The sequence below is a fragment of the Pseudophryne corroboree genome, chromosome 4 (assembly GCF_028390025.1).
Source record: "Pseudophryne corroboree isolate aPseCor3 chromosome 4, aPseCor3.hap2, whole genome shotgun sequence".
NCBI classification, from domain to species: domain Eukaryota; kingdom Metazoa; phylum Chordata; class Amphibia; order Anura; family Myobatrachidae; genus Pseudophryne; species Pseudophryne corroboree.
In genome coordinates, this window is record NC_086447.1 from 110,151,796 (window position 1) to 110,168,913 (window position 17,118).

A 17,118-nucleotide genomic window follows, 5' to 3' on the forward strand; every position below is an offset into this window, starting at 1 on the left:
GTATTACAAAGAAGGTAAATAACCGGCACAGAAGACAGGTAAATATATAAATCAGCTCCCGCCATCATCAATACATTAATTGTGTAAGAATATTAAATAGGAGTTGGTAATCTGCGCACTGGGGTGCTAAGTGCCCGTGGGTCGGGGTGTGCTGCAAGTTAAAAGGGTGTCCAACCCTATTGGAGCAAGCTATAAATAAAGATACACAATGCAAAATACAATGTGGTACCTAACTGCGCTCGAACCCCTACTGAAAATGTCTTGATTTGCTAGTGGTGGCCTGTAATAATCCTGTGTGCTTTTGTCAATAAAGGTCAGATAATTGAATGTATTGGAATAACAACTCATTTATTATATGCCAATGAAATAAGGCTGTGCCTCCTTATATGAACCCTATATCGTCCTTTTTCAAAAAGCAAAGTTCATACCCGCACCCGGACTCCTCACGAACAGGGCCGCAACGGTAAGAACTCAGTTATCCACTAGACCGCCCACAGAGATACGGGACGCCGGTCTCTGTCACTTGTATTAAGAATTTAAGGACTCATTGATTTTAGCATCTCCAGGATTAAGGACAGTACACAGATATCCTACGTTTACTCCAAAAGGGCACCTTGACCCACAGAGGCTAAAAGAACTGTATGAACTTTGCTTTTTGAAAAAGGACGATATAGGGTTCACAGGATTATTACAGGCCACCACTAGCAAATCAAGACATTTTCAGTAGGGGTTCGAGTGCAGTTAAGTACCACATTGTATTTTGCATTGTTATTTATATTAAGAATATAAAATGAATGTGTGTAATGAAGAGTGGTTCTAATAATAATAATAATAATAATTGTATTATTATATATACAGTATCTGATCATTCAGGTATTTGTTTCTTCGCATACTCTTCCAACCACCCAACCACAACCATACAATTATGTCCAAAATGACAGGCGGAATATGGTATTTTACTGCAGTATTATGCAAAACGCTTGCAGTAGATAAAGGGTTATGGATAAATGGGTCGACCTTTAGTAGGTCGATAGTCAGTAGGTCGACCACTATTGGTCGACACTGACATGGTCGACACCGGGGAAATAGTTGACACATTAAAATTGTTGACACATGAAAAGGGCGACGTGACGTTTGAAAACGTTTTTTGGTGCCATTTTTTGCATAACATGACCCGGAACCCCAATTAGTGTCCCGTGTCCCCTCGCATGGCTCACTTCGTTCGCCATGCTGCGCGCAAGGTGCCCCGCTGCGCTCAGCACAGACTACTATTCCCAATAGTAGTACACAGGGATGGTAAAATATGAAAAACTAAAAAAAATATATATATTTTAAAAAGTCACGTCGACCTGTCCCCTGTCGACCATTTTAACGGGTCAACATTTTTGCATATGTCGACCATGTCAGTGTCGACCAATAGTGGTAGACCTATTGACTGTCAACCTAATCCATGTCGGCCTATCATCCGGATACATACAGTGGGATTTAAGCCACTCTCTGATCAATATTGTTGATAAAATAAACACTATTCATTGACATTGTTAGGGGTCTATTTACTAAGCCTTGGCTGGAAATAAAGCATCAGCCAATCACCTCCTAACTGCCATGTCACAGGCTGGGTTTGAAAAATGACAGTTAGGAACTGATTGGCTGGTACTTTATCTCCGTTTACTGTATCTCCTTCCAAGGCTTAGTAAATAGACCCCGTCTCAAATAAAGTTATTACAAAGTATCACTGGCAAAACATACATGAACGTCAGAGAGGCTCCCAAAAATTATTGGATCATGTCGAGGACCTGCCCCGATTCACAATGCCAAAAATCGCGGTATGGTGTTCGAGGGGCGGGGCCACGATGGTGCAATCGCATCATCACATCTATCGACCTGCCAACTTTCCCGCGATACACCTCCCAGCTGAGCTGACCTGGCTGCACCATCCCGGAGTATGAGGCAAGGGCTATTGCCACCAATACCCACAAACAGGGCCGGATTTAAGGGGTTGCGAAGGGGGCGACCCCCCCCCCCCCCTAACACAGTCATAGCCACGCCCACTTTTGAGCTGAAGAGAACTCTCCAGGGAGAGCCTGAGGCAAAACGCTTTGCTGCAGCCTATACCACAGCAGCACAGAGGAGCCAGGAGAGCAAGGGTTACAGAGCATATGCCCCTCACTTGCAGGTGTGTGGGTACTAGGGCTAATAAATACAATTACCCCACAGCACAGTCACATGTACATAGAACAATCACAAAGCACTAGCTCAGTCTCACTCAAAAAGTTCAGTTTTTCAGGAATTGAGAGAGGAGGAGTTAGGATTGCAGATGGGAGGAGTTGTGACTAGAGAGAGGAGGAGTCAAGATTAAACAGCAAACGCCCCTCCCCCCCTCCCTAAAAGAAAAGTCTAGATCCGTTCCTGCCCACAAATAGCTTTTGCCGTCACCGGGGCTTGGTAAATAGGGAAAGAATCTATCTCTAACAAAAACACTTTTTTTTTCTGGATTAAAAAGGTCTTCCTTCTACTATAGACACCTTAGAGTTCTGAACCCCAAGACTGGTGCATGTTGTTTTACAGTAAGCATACGTTCGCTTCTTTATACACAAACATTCAAACTGCGCTAAAACACAGAAAACAGGAAAACCTCATAAATAAACATCAATCAACAATACCAGCAAAATGAATACTGAGCAACCGAATGTTTTGAAATGACATTTTAATCTGCTATGCTTACAACTCTGTACAACTGTTTCTCCAGCTAGAAGCAGGAGGAGAGAATTCCCAGTGAGACGCAATCCAAATGTCACAGACAGTCATGAGAATATTTTTTTTTCACTCCGTGAATCTGGCAAAACACTGAAAGCGATGTAAAAATAACAATGGTTATTTATAAGGCTGCCTGTGCACAGAAGAAGCACAGACTGCAGCACTACTACATGAGAAACATGAGTATCATGATTGTATCTCTAGCATTCTGACTACTGTCCCGCAATGGAGCCAGAGTTCTTTCTCACAAGGGCCCTCATTCCGAGTTGTTCGCTCAGTAATTTTCTTCGCATCGCAGCGATTTTCCTCTAATTGCGCATGCGCAATGTTCGCACTGTGACTGCGCCAAGTAAATTTGCTAAGAAGTTTGTTATTTTACTCACGGCATTACGAGGTTTTTTCTTCGTTCTGGTGATCGGAGTGTGATTGACAGGAAGTGGGTGTTTCTGGGCGGAAACTGGACGTTTTATGGGTGTGTGTGAAAAAACGCTACCGTTTCTGGGAAAAACGCGGGAGTGGCTGAAGAAACGGGGGAGTGTCTGGGCGAACGCTGGGTGTGTTTGTGACGTCAAACCAGGAACGACAAGCACTGAACTGATCGCACTGGAAGAGTAAGTCTCGAGCTACTCAGAAACTGCACAGAAAAATCTTTTCGCAATATTGCAAATCTTTCGTTCGCAATTCTGCTAAGCTAAGATACACTCCCAGAGGGCGGCGGCTTAGCGTGTGTACTGCTGCGAAAAGCGGCTAGCAAGCGAACAACTCGGAATGAGGGCCAATATGTCTATAGCTGGCATCTGTGCAGAGATGAGAAACCGGGATATTAGGGTAATGCAGATATAGGGGGTCATTCCGAGTTGATTGCTCGCTGCCGTTTTTCGCAGCATAGCGATCAGGCTAAAAATCGGCTGTTCTGCGCATGCGTATGGGCCGCAGGGCGCACGCGCCAAGTAATTTCACACAAAACTATGCAATTTTACAAAAGGGCGAGCAACGCTTTTCAGTCGCTCTGCTGATCGGTGTGTGATTGACAGGAAGTGGGTGTTTCTGGGCGGAAACTGAGCGTTTTCCGGGAGTGCGCTAAAAAACGCAGGCGTGTCAGGCTAAAACGCAGGAGTGGCTGGGGAAACAGGGGAGTGGCTGGCCGAACGCAGGGCGTGTTTGTGACGTCAAAGCAGGCACTAAACGGACTGACGTGATCGCATAGGAGTAGGTGTGGAGCTACTCAGAAACTGCAGGAAAAGATTTTCGAGCACTTCTGCTAACCTTTCGTTCTGCTAAGCTACGATACACTCCCAGAGGGTGGTGGCCTAGCGTTTACAGTGCTGCTAAAAGCAGCTAGCGAGCGAACAACTCGGAATGAGGGCCATAGCACAACTAAACCTTACATTATCATACTGGTAAGATTTGCCTGAACGTATAGAACATATTATTGCAGGGATGGGTATAATCATAGGCATGCGCAGGAGCCGACACGGGGGTGCCGCACAGGGACTTTCATCCTCCGCCAGGTAACAGACTACCTCCTCACCCCTTGCTCTGGGACATAGGGGGCCATTCCGAGTTGATCGCTCGCTGCCGATTTTCGCAGCGCAGCGATCAGGTGAAAAAACGGCATTTATGCGCATGCGTATGCCCCGCAATGCGCACACGCAACGTACGGGTACAAAGCTCTTTGTGGTTGTGCACAGGTTCTAGCAAAGTTTTTATTCGCACTGACGGCCGCAAGAAGATTGACAGGAAAGGGGCGTTTCTGGGTGTCAACTGACCGTTTTCAGGGAGTGTTTGCAAACTGTTTTTGCAGAGCTCGGCTGCACAAGCGTTCGCACTTCTGCTAAGTTAAAATTAGTGATGAGCGGGTTCGGTTCCTCGGAAACCGACCCCCCCCCGAACTTCACCCATTTTACATGGGTCCGAGGCATACTCGGATTCTCCCGTATGGCTCGGTTAACCCGAGCGCGTCCGAACGTCATCATCCCGCTGTCGGATTCTCGCGAGATTCGGACTCTATATAAGCAGCCGCGCGTCGCCATTTTCACTCGTGCATTGGAAATGTTAGGGAGAGGACGTGGCTGGCGTCCTCTCCGTTTATTAATCTTGATACAAAAATATTTGTGCTTATTCCTTAATTGTGGGGACTGGGGAGCAGCTGTATTATATAGGAGGAGTACAGTGCAGAGTTTTGCTGACAGTGACCACCAGTATACGTTGTCTGCCTGAAAAACACTCCATATCTGTGCTCAGTGTGCTGCATATATCTGTGCTCACACTGCTTAATTGTGGGGACTGGGGAGCAGCTGTATTATATAGGAGGAGTACAGTGCAGGGTTTTGCTGACAGTGACCACCATCCACCAGTATACGTTGTCTGCCTGAAAAACACTCCATATCTGTGCTCAGTGTGCTGCATATATCTGTGCTCACACTGCTTTATTGTGGGGACTGGGGACCACCAGTATATTATATAGGAGGAGTACAGTGCAGAGTTTTGCTGACAGTGACCACCAGTATACGTTGTCTGCCTGAAAAACACTCCATATCTGTGCTCAGTGTGCTGCATATATCTGTGCTTACACTGCTTAATTGTGGGGACTGGGGAGCAGCTGTATTATATAGGAGGAGTACAGTGCAGAGTTTTGCTGACAGTGACCACCAGTATACGTTGTCTGCCTGAAAAACACTCCATATCTGTGCTCAGTGTGCTGCATATATCTGTGCTCACACTGCTTTATTGTGGGGACTGGGGACGACCAGTATATTATATAGGAGGAGTACAGTGCAGAGTTATGCTGACCAGTCACCACCAGTATACGTTGTCTGCCTGAAAAACACTCCATATCTGTGCTCAGTGTGCTGCATATATCTGTGCTCACACTGCTCTATTGTGGGGACTGGGGACCAGCAGAATTATATAGGAGGAGTACAGTGCAGAGTTTTGCTGACAGTGACCACCAGTATATATAGCAGTACGGTACGGAAGGCCACTGCTCTACCTACCTCTGTGTCGTCATGTATACTATCCATCTAGATTCTAGACCTGTGGTGCATTTTAGTTTTGCAGTTTGCTGACAGTGATCACCAGTATATATAGCAGTACGGTACGGAAGGCCACTGCTCTACCTACCTCTGTGTCGTCAAGTATACTATCCATCCATACCTGTGGTGCATTTCAGTTGTGCGCAGTATATATAGTAGTAGGCCATTGCTATTGATACTGGCATATAATTCCACACATTAAAAAATGGAGAACAAAAATGTGGAAGTTAAAATAGGGAAAGATCAAGATCCACTTCCACCTCGTGCTGAAGCTGCTGCCACTAGTCATGGCCGAGACGATGAAATGCCATCAACGTCGTCTGCCAAGGCCGATGCCCAATGTCATAGTAGAGAGCATGTAAAATCCAAAAAACAAAAGTTCAGTAAAATGACCCAAAAATCAAAATTGAAAGCGTCTGATGAGAAGCGTAAACTTGCCAATATGCCATTTACGACACGGAGTGGCAAGGCACGGCTGAGGCCTTGGCCTATGTTCATGGCTAGTGGTTCAGATTCACATGAGGATGGAAGCACTCATCCTCTCGCTAGAAAACTGCAGTGCCACTCCTAGATGGGCCAGGTGTTTGTGTCGGCCACTTGTGTCGCTTAGCTTAGTCACACAGCGACCTTGGTGCGCCTCTTTTTTTCTTTGCATCATGTGCTGTTTGGGGACAATTTTTTTGAAGTGCCATCCTGCCTGACACTGCAGTGCCACTCCTAGATGGGCCAGGTGTTTGTGTCGGCCACTTGTGTCGCTTAGCTTAGCCATCCAGCGACCTCGGTGCAAATTTTAGGACTAAAAATAATATTGTGAGGTGTGAGGTGTTCAGAATAGACTGAAAATGAGTGGAAATTATGGTTATTGAGGTTAATAATACTATGGGATCAAAATGACCCCCAAATTCTATGATTTAAGCTGTTTTTGAGGGTTTTTTGTAAAAAACACCCGAATCCAAAACACACCCGAATCCGACAAAACATTTTCAGAGAGGTTTTGGCAAAACGCGTCCGAATCCAAAACATGCCGCGGAACCGAATCCAAAACCAAAACACAAAACCCGAAAAATTTCCGGTGCACATCACTAGTTAAAATACACTCCGCAGTGGGCGACGGCATAGCGTTTGCACGGCTGCTAAAAACTGCTAGCGAGCAATCAACTCGTAATGACCCCCATAGACTGTTTACTTGGGTCACCCAGGTAAGCAGTCTATGTCCTGGATGGGTGGGGCTGAGGAAGGGAGAGTAGACCATATTGTGGCGGAGGGGGGTAGTCCCAGAGCGCACCCCCGTGTCGTCTTCTGCGAACGCCTATGTGTATGATATGTCGACATACAGAATGTTGTCATTCAATATGTCAACAGGTGACATTCCGACAGAAGACATGTTAACGTACACAATGTTACCACTAACATAATGTCAACATTTTAAGAACGCCGACACAGTACTATTTTAACTTAAAACAAACCTAGCCCTAATTGCTGCCTAACCTTAACCTCAACCCTAATTGATCGCTAACCCTAATTGTTGCTAACACTAATTGCATGGGTCAACATTATTACCATTCACAATGTAGAGATTTTTTATCAGGTCCACATTATGTGGACGTCGATTTTGTGGATGTTGTCATATTATCGGTCAACATTTTGAACATGGCGACTCAACCAATTCTGAGAACGTCGGCACGTTACCTGTCGACATTTTATAAATGTCAACATAACTGTCTTCAGAGTGGTGTTGACATTACAAATGTCAGCATTGTTACTGTGGACCTTTTCGCTACTTACCCATCTGGACAAGTCTTCAGATGCTTATTTTCTTCATTTCTGATTTTACTGATTTCTGATTATGGAATTAGGGGGGCATTTACTAAGCAGTGATAAGAGCGGAGAAGTGAGCCAGTGGAGAAGTTGCCCCATCAACCAATCAGCACTGAAGTAACATCTATCATTTGCATACTATAAAATGATACAGAGCTGCTGATTGGCTGATGGGGCAATTTCTCCACTGGCTCACTTCTCCGCTCTTATCACTGCTTAGTAAATATCCCCCTTAGTTCTAACAATAAAAGAATGAGATGAGAAAAGGTGTCGTCACTGCTCACCCCCACTATATATGAGGTTTTATTCTTATTTCTTGGTATAGATCTCCGTGTGTCACGTGAGTATAATATTAACATGCTAAAGTAAACTAATCATGTTAATCGACTTACCCAGAAATAAAATTATTGGGTTTTTTTTAGTCTCGAACTGTTCTTAAAGTCTACAAGTCATTAGTATTCTGTCCAGAAGCAGTAGACGGACAATGCAGGAATATTCAATACTTGGCAGAAAGCTCAGCATCATCACAAAACACAACTAATCTCTGCTGACAGGTTGCATCACCATGCAATTCGATTTGAGGCCCCCTCTCCCCCCTGCTCCGCAAACTTTGCCAATCTGAGATAATTGCTAACACCTAGCCTTTTAATCAGAAACTGATGATATTTTAGTACTGAGCTCAGAGCTGCCTCAGTGATTCTACCGAGGATCTTACAATCAATATTCATTTCATATTGTGGAGGACGCATATGAGGACACGGAGTGCAACTGGACGATAGATAGTTTTCCTGAGGGCATGCAGCCGGGCATGCACCGTGATTGTTGCCGCATAGAGGCTCAGAATGAAACTGCATAACTGAGGGGTGGGGTAGCTACCACAGGTGGGCGTGTCGGTAACAGTGACTGCGTCTAAAGACTCAGTTGCCGTGACTCTAGTGGCTATGGTCAGTCGACAGGTGCAATGTGCATAAAGATGCAGTAGTGATAGCAGTGGGACATGGTCACGCCTCCACGAGAAAGGGGAGTGGTCACGTCATGCAACAGTCCTACTACACTAGAACCACAAACGGCATCCATTCAAACTTTCTACCAAGACTACCCAACCGGTAGGGTGATGATGCTGCCCCCGACTGGGTGGTACAGCAGACATTAACAGTCAACTAAGATGAATGCACCTAAAAACTTACAATCAAATGCAACCAAGATCTGCACCAATAACAGGTACTGTAACCTGCCGTTCTTTCCCACTGAAAACTGGCAACACAGAAACCACCAAAACATCCCACAAAAAATAGGGAGGGAGGATGGAAAGGCAGGAACAACAAGCTCTAAGGTACGTCTAAAACATACACCTCCAATTCCCATAGGACTATCTTATCACCTGATGCCACCCACAGGCCTGTCCCCAGCTTCTGAGGGGCAACTAGGGATGACCATAGGTGGCTTATCCATTGATGGTCACCATTGATGGAAGACCTTGATGGTTTAAAACCATCTGGAAGGGATACATCGATGGTCACCCCTGCATTACCAAACAATGAAATGAGGGCCAATTAGAGCCCGGGGCGTGGCTTAATGGTGTTAGGGGGCGTGGCTGAGCTCCGTGCCCTAACATTTTGAGAAAGGAAAAAAAAAATAGGTACCACTAAACCATCAATGGTGGGAAACCATCTGCTTCTCCCCCATCGATTGTAAAAGAATTTGACATCGGTCATAGACCATCCATGATTTCAAATCATCGATGGTCGATGGCCATCCCTAGGTGTAACACACTCCATTCCCATACACTCATTTCATTCCCCATGTGTAGGCGTTGCACATGCTTTGAGTTGTATTCTGCCCTTGCCAGCCTGGATTGCAGAGCCTTATAGATAAACTTCAATAATGATGATGATGATGATGATGATGATGATGATGATGATGATGGTTAGAATGATTCAATGTGACAAGACGATATATAAAGCCGGACTACCACCCACATTAAACACGGCACTAAGGCTACATGCAGCCGTTTTTTCCTGGGACTCCGCTAAATCTGCAAGAAAGACTATTATCTTGATTGTAACTAGTGATTTGTCCTCACACTTTGATCCATGGTGATTGGACAGGCCTGTAAAAGGAATGGAGGAGCCCCAAGGAAAACAAATGTCACAAAGCAGCCCCAGGGCTCTGGCCAGGAGGAGGGAAGTTGCCCCTAGTAAATACTTACTAGGTGGTAGTGCACAGGGGCGCTGGAATGTTTTTAGGTTGGGGGGGGCGTAGAAAAATAGTATTTTGGCGCCCCTATGGTGCCGGCCTCCTCTTCCTTTTTAGCCGCCCACCGCTGTGCGGATGAGCGCTTACCTCCAGATCCACGCGGGCAGCATCTCCTTTAAAAACAGTGTGCTACTGCAGGGTGCTGTGTCCTCCTATCTTCAGTTGTGACCTAGCCACCGCCGGCTGTCTCTCCTTCACAGATGCATTACTGGGAGGAGGCGTGGCCAGGCTGGGACATCCTGGGACCATAGCCACGCCTCCTCCCCGTAATGCAACTATGAAGGAGAGACAGCCGTCGCGCTCTGGAAAAGGGGGCATGGCCACTCAACAGGGGGCGTGTCCTTCAGTGTAGTTTTATCCCTTATACTATCTAGTACTGGTGCTCCTTTCACATTGTAGCACACGGTAGGAGCCGAAATGCACATTATAGCACACGGTATGAGCAGAAATTCACATTATAGCACACCGAATGAGCCGAAATACACATTATAGCACAATGAATGTGCTGAAATTCACATTATAGCTCACGGTATGAGCAGAAATTCACATTATAGCACATAGTATGAGCAGAAATTCACATTCTAGTACGCTGAATGAGCCGAAATTCACATTCTAGCACACTAAATGAGCTGAAATTCACATTCTAGCATGCTGAATGAGCCGAAATTCACATTCTAGCACGCTGAATGAGCCGAAATTCACATTCTAGCACGCTGAATGAGATGAAATTCACATTCTAGCACACCGAGTGAGACGAAATTCACATTGTAGCACACTGAATGAGCCGAAATTCACATTCTAGCACGCTGAATGAGCTGAAATTCACATTCTAGCACACTGAGTGAGCCGAAATTCATATTGTAGCACACTGAATGAGCCGAAATTCACATTCTAGCACACTGAGTGAGCCGAAATTCATATTGTAGCACACTGAATGAGCCGAAATTCACATTCTAGCACGCTGAATGAGCCGAAATTCACATTCTAGCACGCTGAATGAGCTGAAATTCACATTCTAGCATGCTGAATGAGCCGAAATTCACATTCTAGCACATGGTATGAGCAGAAATTCACATTCTAGCACACTGAATGAGCCGAAATTCACATTCTAGCACACTGAATGAGCTGAAATTCACATTCTAGCATGCTGAATGAGCCGAAATTCACATTCTAGCACGCTGAATGAGCCGAAATTCACATTCTAGCACACTGAGTGAGCCGAAATTCACATTGTAGCACACTGAATGAGCCGAAATTCACATTCTAGCACGCTGAATGAGCTGAAATTCACATTCTAGCACACTGAGTGAGCCGAAATTCATATTGTAGCACACTGAATGAGCCGAAATTCACATTCTAGCACGCTGAATGAGCCGAAATTCACATTCTAAGCACGCTGAATGAGCCGAAATGAGCCGAAATTCACATTCTAGCAAATTCACATTGTAGCACACTGAATGAGCCGAAATTCACATTCTAGTACACTGAATGAGCCGAAATTCACATTGTAGCACAATGAATGACCCGAAATTCACATTATAGCACACTGAATGAGCCGAACTTCACATTGTAGCACACTGAATGATCCGAAATTCACAGTGTAGCACACTGAATGAGCCGAAATTCACATTGTAGCACACTGAATGAGCCGAAATTCACATTATAGCACACTGAATGAGCCGAAATTCACATTCTAGCACACGGTATGTGCCGAAATTCACATTGTAGCACACTGAATGAGCCGAAATTCACGGGTGGTCTTCAGTATGCCGACTGACAGGATCCCGGCGCACAGTATACCGGCACCGGGATCCCGACAGCCGGCATACCGACACTTATTCTCCCTCGTGGGGGTCCACGACCCCCCTGGAGGGAGAATAAAATAGTGTGGCGCGCGTAGCGCGCCACCGTGCCCGTAGCGTGGCGAGCGCAGCGAGCTCGCAAGGGGCTCATTTGCGCTCGCCACACTGTCGGTAAGCCGGCGGTCGGGCTCCCGGCGCCGGTATGCTGGTCGCCGGGAGCCCGACCGCCGGCATATCGTAGTGAACCCGAAATTCACATTCTAGCACGCTGAATGAGCCGAAATTCACCTTGTAGCACACGGTATGAGCCGAAATTCACATTGTAGCACACTGAATGAGCCGAAATTCACATTACAGCACACGGTATTAAGTACTGTATACTTCTGTAATGCACTGTAAAGTCTCTCTGGGAGCTGACACTGTAATGCACAGTTGTGCACCTTCTGCAGGGCACACTCTGATGTGTAGCCTCTGACCTAGTTAAGGGTTTCCCTACTCCTCTGCCTTTCCAGCTGCACTCACCTTGACCCCCTTATCTCTTTCCTCAGTTTCCTTTATTTGCACCCTCAAAGTTCCTGATTCCCCCAGCCCCTCTATCTCACATTTCCCTCTGCATTCCCAGTCTTTTCTCATGCCCCCGGAGTCCCCTCTAGATTCAGCCAACAAGACACAGACTGCCTGCAAACCTGTATAAGAAGCAACCTTTAGAGAGAGACTTCCCTGTTCTCATATAATATGCCCAGGTGCTTTCTCTGAGTCTGTGAGATCCTCACTCCGTGTTCCAGCAGGGGTCAGGGGAGCATGTGACCGCTCTGCCAATCAGGGGCTCTTCTAATCAGCATGTGATGAGCTCCTCCAATCACAGCTCGGCACATGCTCTTCTGACCCTGTTGCTAAGATCAGGGAGGAGACTGAGGCTCGGCACCGCAGTGAGACTGTGAGTTACAGGGACTTCCCCTGCTGCTGCTGTTCCGTGCTCTCACACAGTGGGGGAAATTTACTAAGCTCCCGATTTTGACCGAGATGCCGTTTTTTCATCAAAGTGTCATCTCGGTAATTTACTAAACACTAATCACGGCAGAGATGAGGGCATTCGTAATTTTTTGCAAGTCCAAGTAAAAAATTACGAATGAATACACCATCGGTCAAAACGCGGCTGTTTAAGTATGAATCTCGGTCATTTACTAAGAAGTGCAAAGCAACAAAAAAAAACAAACACTGCCGTGAAAAATTACAACTCGTAAAAAAGTGCTAAAAAAAAACAGACCTTTTTTTTTTCCCCGTGATTAGATAGGCATGCACGGATCCATGAGATCCGTGCATGTATATCAGTGGGAAGGGGTGGGAAAGTGCTTATTTTTTCCAAAAAAATTGCGTGGGGTCCCCCCTCCTAAGCATAACCAGCCTCGGGCTCTTTGAGCCGATCCTGGTTGCAAAAATATGGGGGGAAAAATGACAGGGGTTCCCCCATATTTAAGCAACCAGCATCGGGCTCTGCGCCTGGTCCTGGTCCCAAAAATACGGGGGACAAAAAGAGTAGGGGTCCCCCGTATTTTTAAAACCAGCACCGGGCTCCACTAGCTGGACAGATAATGCCACAGCCGGGGGTCACTTTTATATAGTGCCCTGCGGCCGTGGCATCAAAAATCCAACTAGTCACCCCTGGCCGGGGTACCCTGGGGGAGTGGGGACCCCTTCAATCAAGGGGTCCCCCCCCCCCAGCCACCCAAGGGCCAGGGGTGAAGCCCGAGGCTGTCCCCCCCATCCAATGGGCTGCGGATGGGGGGGCTGATAGCCTTTGTTGTAAAAGAAAAGATATTGTTTTTAGTAGCAGTACTACAAGTCCCAGCAAGCCTCCCCCGCATGCTGGTACTTGGAGAACCACAAGTACCAGCATGCGGCGGAAAAACTGGCCCGCTGGTACCTGTAGTACTACTACTAAAAAAATACCCAAAAAAAGACAAGACACACACACCGTGAAAGTATAATTTTATTACATACATACACACATACATACATACTTACCTTATGTTCCCACGCAGGTCGGTCCTCTTCTCCAGTAGAATCCAAGGGGTACCTGTTGAAGAAATTATACTCACGAGATCCAGGGGTCCAGGCTCCTCGGGAAATCCAGGGGTAATCCACGTACTTGAAAAAAAAAAAAAAACGGTGTCCCGACCACGAACTGAAAGGGGACCCATGTTTGCACATGGGTCACCTTTCCACGAATGCCAGAAACCCACTTTGACTTCTGTCTAAGTGGGTTTCTTCAGCCAATCAGGGAGCGCCACGTTGTAGCACTCTCCTGATCAGCTGTGTGCTCCTGTCCTCACTGACAGGCAGCACACGGCAGTGTTACAATGTAGCGCCTATGCGCTACATTGTAACCAATGATGGGAACTTTCTGCCCTGCGGTTGACCTAAAGTGACGTCACCGCTGAGCAGAAAGTTCCCAGCATTGGTTACAATGTAGCGCATAGGCGCTACATTGTAACACTGCCGTGTGCTGCCTGTCAGTGAGGACAGGAGCACACAGCTGATCAGGAGAGTGCTACAACGTGGCGCTCCCTGATTGGCTGAAGAAACCCACTAAGACAGAAGTCAAAGTGGGTTTCTGGCATTCGTGGAAAGGTGACCCATGTGCAAACATGGGTCCCCTTTCAGTTCGTGGTCGGGACACCGTTTTTTTTTTTTTTTCAAGTACGTGGATTACCCCTGGATTTCCCGAGGAGCCTGGACCCCTGGATCTCGTGAGTATAATTTCTTCAACAGGTACCCCTTGGATTCTACTGGAGAAGAGGACCGACCTGCGTGGGAACATAAGGTAAGTATGTATGTATGTGTGTATGTATGTAATAAAATTATACTTTCACGGTGTGTGTGTCTTGTCTTTTTTGGGGTATTTTTTTAGTAGTAGTACTACAGGTACCAGCGGGCCAGTTTTTCCGCCGCATGCTGGTACTTGTGGTTCTCCAAGTACCAGCATGCGGGGGAGGCTTGCTGGGACTTGTAGTACTGCTACTAAAAACAATATCTTTTCTTTTACAACAAAGGCTATCAGCCCCCCCATCCGCAGCCCATTGGATGGGGGGGGACAGCCTCGGGCTTCACCCCTGGCCCTTGGGTGGCTGGGGGGGGACCCCTTGATTGAAGGGGTCCCCACTCCCCCAGGGTACCCCGGCCAGGGGTGACTAGTTGGATTTTTGATGCCACGGCCGCAGGGCACTATATAAAAGTGACCCCCGGCTGTGGCATTATCTGTCCAGCTAGTGGAGCCCGGTGCTGGTTTTAAAAATACGGGGGACCCCTACTCTTTTTGTCCCCCGTATTTTTGGTACCAGGACCAGGCGCAGAGCCCGATGCTGGTTGCTTAAATATGGGGGAACCCCTGTCATTTTTTTCCCCATATTTTTGCAACCAGGATCGGCTCAAAGAGCCCGAGGCTGGTTATGCTTAGGAGGGGGGACCCCACGCATTTTTTATTTTTATTTTACATTGTTTAATTAAAAAAAAAAAAAAAAAGAACCCCAGCACGGATCACACAGATCCGGCCGAGATTGATTGTAAAAAAAGTCGGCAGTGTTTTGCTAATCACTGCCGTAAAAATATAAAAAAAAACACGAATGACATCGACATCGGAAGAAAAGAAAAACCCGAATACGACAGCTTAGTAAATTAGTCGTAATAAATTCAAAAAGTTGCAGTTTTACACTTTCGATGTCATTCGTGATTGAACTTTGACCTTTTTCGGAAAATTACGAATGTTAGTAAATTTACCCCAGTGAGTCACACGATCAAACAGCAGGGCTCCCATCCCTGTGCTGCCAGCGCCGCTGCTTGTCATGCAGTGTGTCAGGCGGCGCAGTGGTAGCCGGCAGCACAAGTAGCAGAGCGGACAAAGCGCCTTTGCAGACTGCTGAGCGGGTAGCGCCAGAGCCAAGCGCTCCCCTGCGCCTCTGTCATATTTGGGGGGGGCAAGCTGCCCCCTTGCCCCCCCATTCCGACGCCCCTGGTAGTGCATATCAGCCAGGTGCACCATGCTGCCGATGAGCCTCTCAGCTAATTGCATTAAATAGCATGACTCCGTTGGGAAGACGGTGATGTATTGATTGAATGGTCATGTGCGTGTAACCAGAGTTGCTTGCTATTCTGAGTCATAACTATGCAGTGTGGACACTAATTCAGTCACATCTCCTGGCATGGGATAAGTAAGTGCCAATGATGTTGATGTTCTCGTGTACGGAACAGGGAGGAGGTGCCGTCGCATAGTTGAACGTGCATATAGTGGCATTAGAATTCCATTTGCATTTTGACTGCAGCGCGCGTTCGGGGTTGCGTCTGCATGACCTGCAAATCAGAATCAGGCCTTTAGTCCATCACTTTTGGGGTTCTATATTATAACAGTAGGCGTGTGAACACCATCAGTTTTAAGATGACCTCTTACAGCATTTTATTTACAGCTGAGGGTTCTTTAGTTTTTTGTCTGGTTCACCTGACCTTAACATTAATGGTTACATTATACTTAATGTTTAGTGATTGTTACTTTTCTCTAACGTCCTAAGTGGATGCTGGGGACTCCGTCAGGACCATGGGGAATAGCGGCTCCGCAGGAGACAGGGCACAAAAGTAAAAGCTTTAGGATCAGGTGGTGTGCACTGGCTCCTCCCCCTATGACCCTCCTCCAAGCCTCAGTTAGATTTTTGTGCCCGGCCGAGAAGGGTGCAATCTAGGTGGCTCTCCTAAAGAGCTGCTTAGAGTAAAAGTTTTGTTAGGTTTTTTATTTTCAGTGAGTCCTGCTGGCAACAGGCTCACTGCATCGAGGGACTTAGGGGAGAGAAGTGAACTCACCTGCGTGCAGGATGGATTGGCTTCTTAGGCTACTGGACACCATTAGCTCCAGAGGGAGTCGGAACACAGGTCTCACCCTGGGGTTCGTCCCGGAGCCGCGCCGCCGACCCCCTTGCAGATGCAGAAAAGTGAAGAGGTCCAGAAACCGGCGGCAGAAGACTTTTCAGTCTTCATAAGGTAGCGCACAGCACTGCAGCTGTGCGCCATTGTTGTCAGCACACTTCATAGCAGCGGTCACTGAGGGTGCAGGGCGCTGGGGGGGGCGCCCTGGGCAGCAATGATAGTACCTTATTCTGGCTAAAAATACATCACATATAGCCCCTGGGGGCTATATGGATGTATTTAACCCCTGCCAGGTCTCAGAAAAACGGGAGAAGAAGCCCGACGAAAAGGGGGCGGGGCCTATTCTCCTCAGCACACAGCGCCATTTTCCCTCACAGAAATGCTGGTGGGAAGGCTCCCAGGCTCTCCCCTGCACTGCACTACAGAAACAGGGTTAAAACAGAGAGGGGGGGCACTTATTTGGCGATATGACTATATATATTAAAATGCTATAAGGGAAAAACACTTATATAAAGGTTGTCCCTGTATAATTATAGCGT

General features: G+C 46.8%; 1 protein-coding gene across 4 annotated transcripts in view; it reads right to left on the reverse strand.

The window, feature by feature from the left end:
- The window catches only part of KCNS3 (potassium voltage-gated channel modifier subfamily S member 3), a 196,071-nt gene that overhangs the window by 59,457 nt on the left and 119,496 nt on the right, over window positions 1-17,118 (reverse strand). Inside the window, exon 1 of one of the 4 annotated variants that reach the window (XM_063915341.1) lies at window positions 12,355-12,460. The exons of the other annotated variants lie outside the window; for them this stretch is intronic. The gene's annotated coding sequence lies outside the window, so the exon portion shown is untranslated. Of the gene's footprint in view, window positions 1-12,354; window positions 12,461-17,118 lie in introns of those variants that run through there. 4 annotated transcript variants of the gene reach the window in all.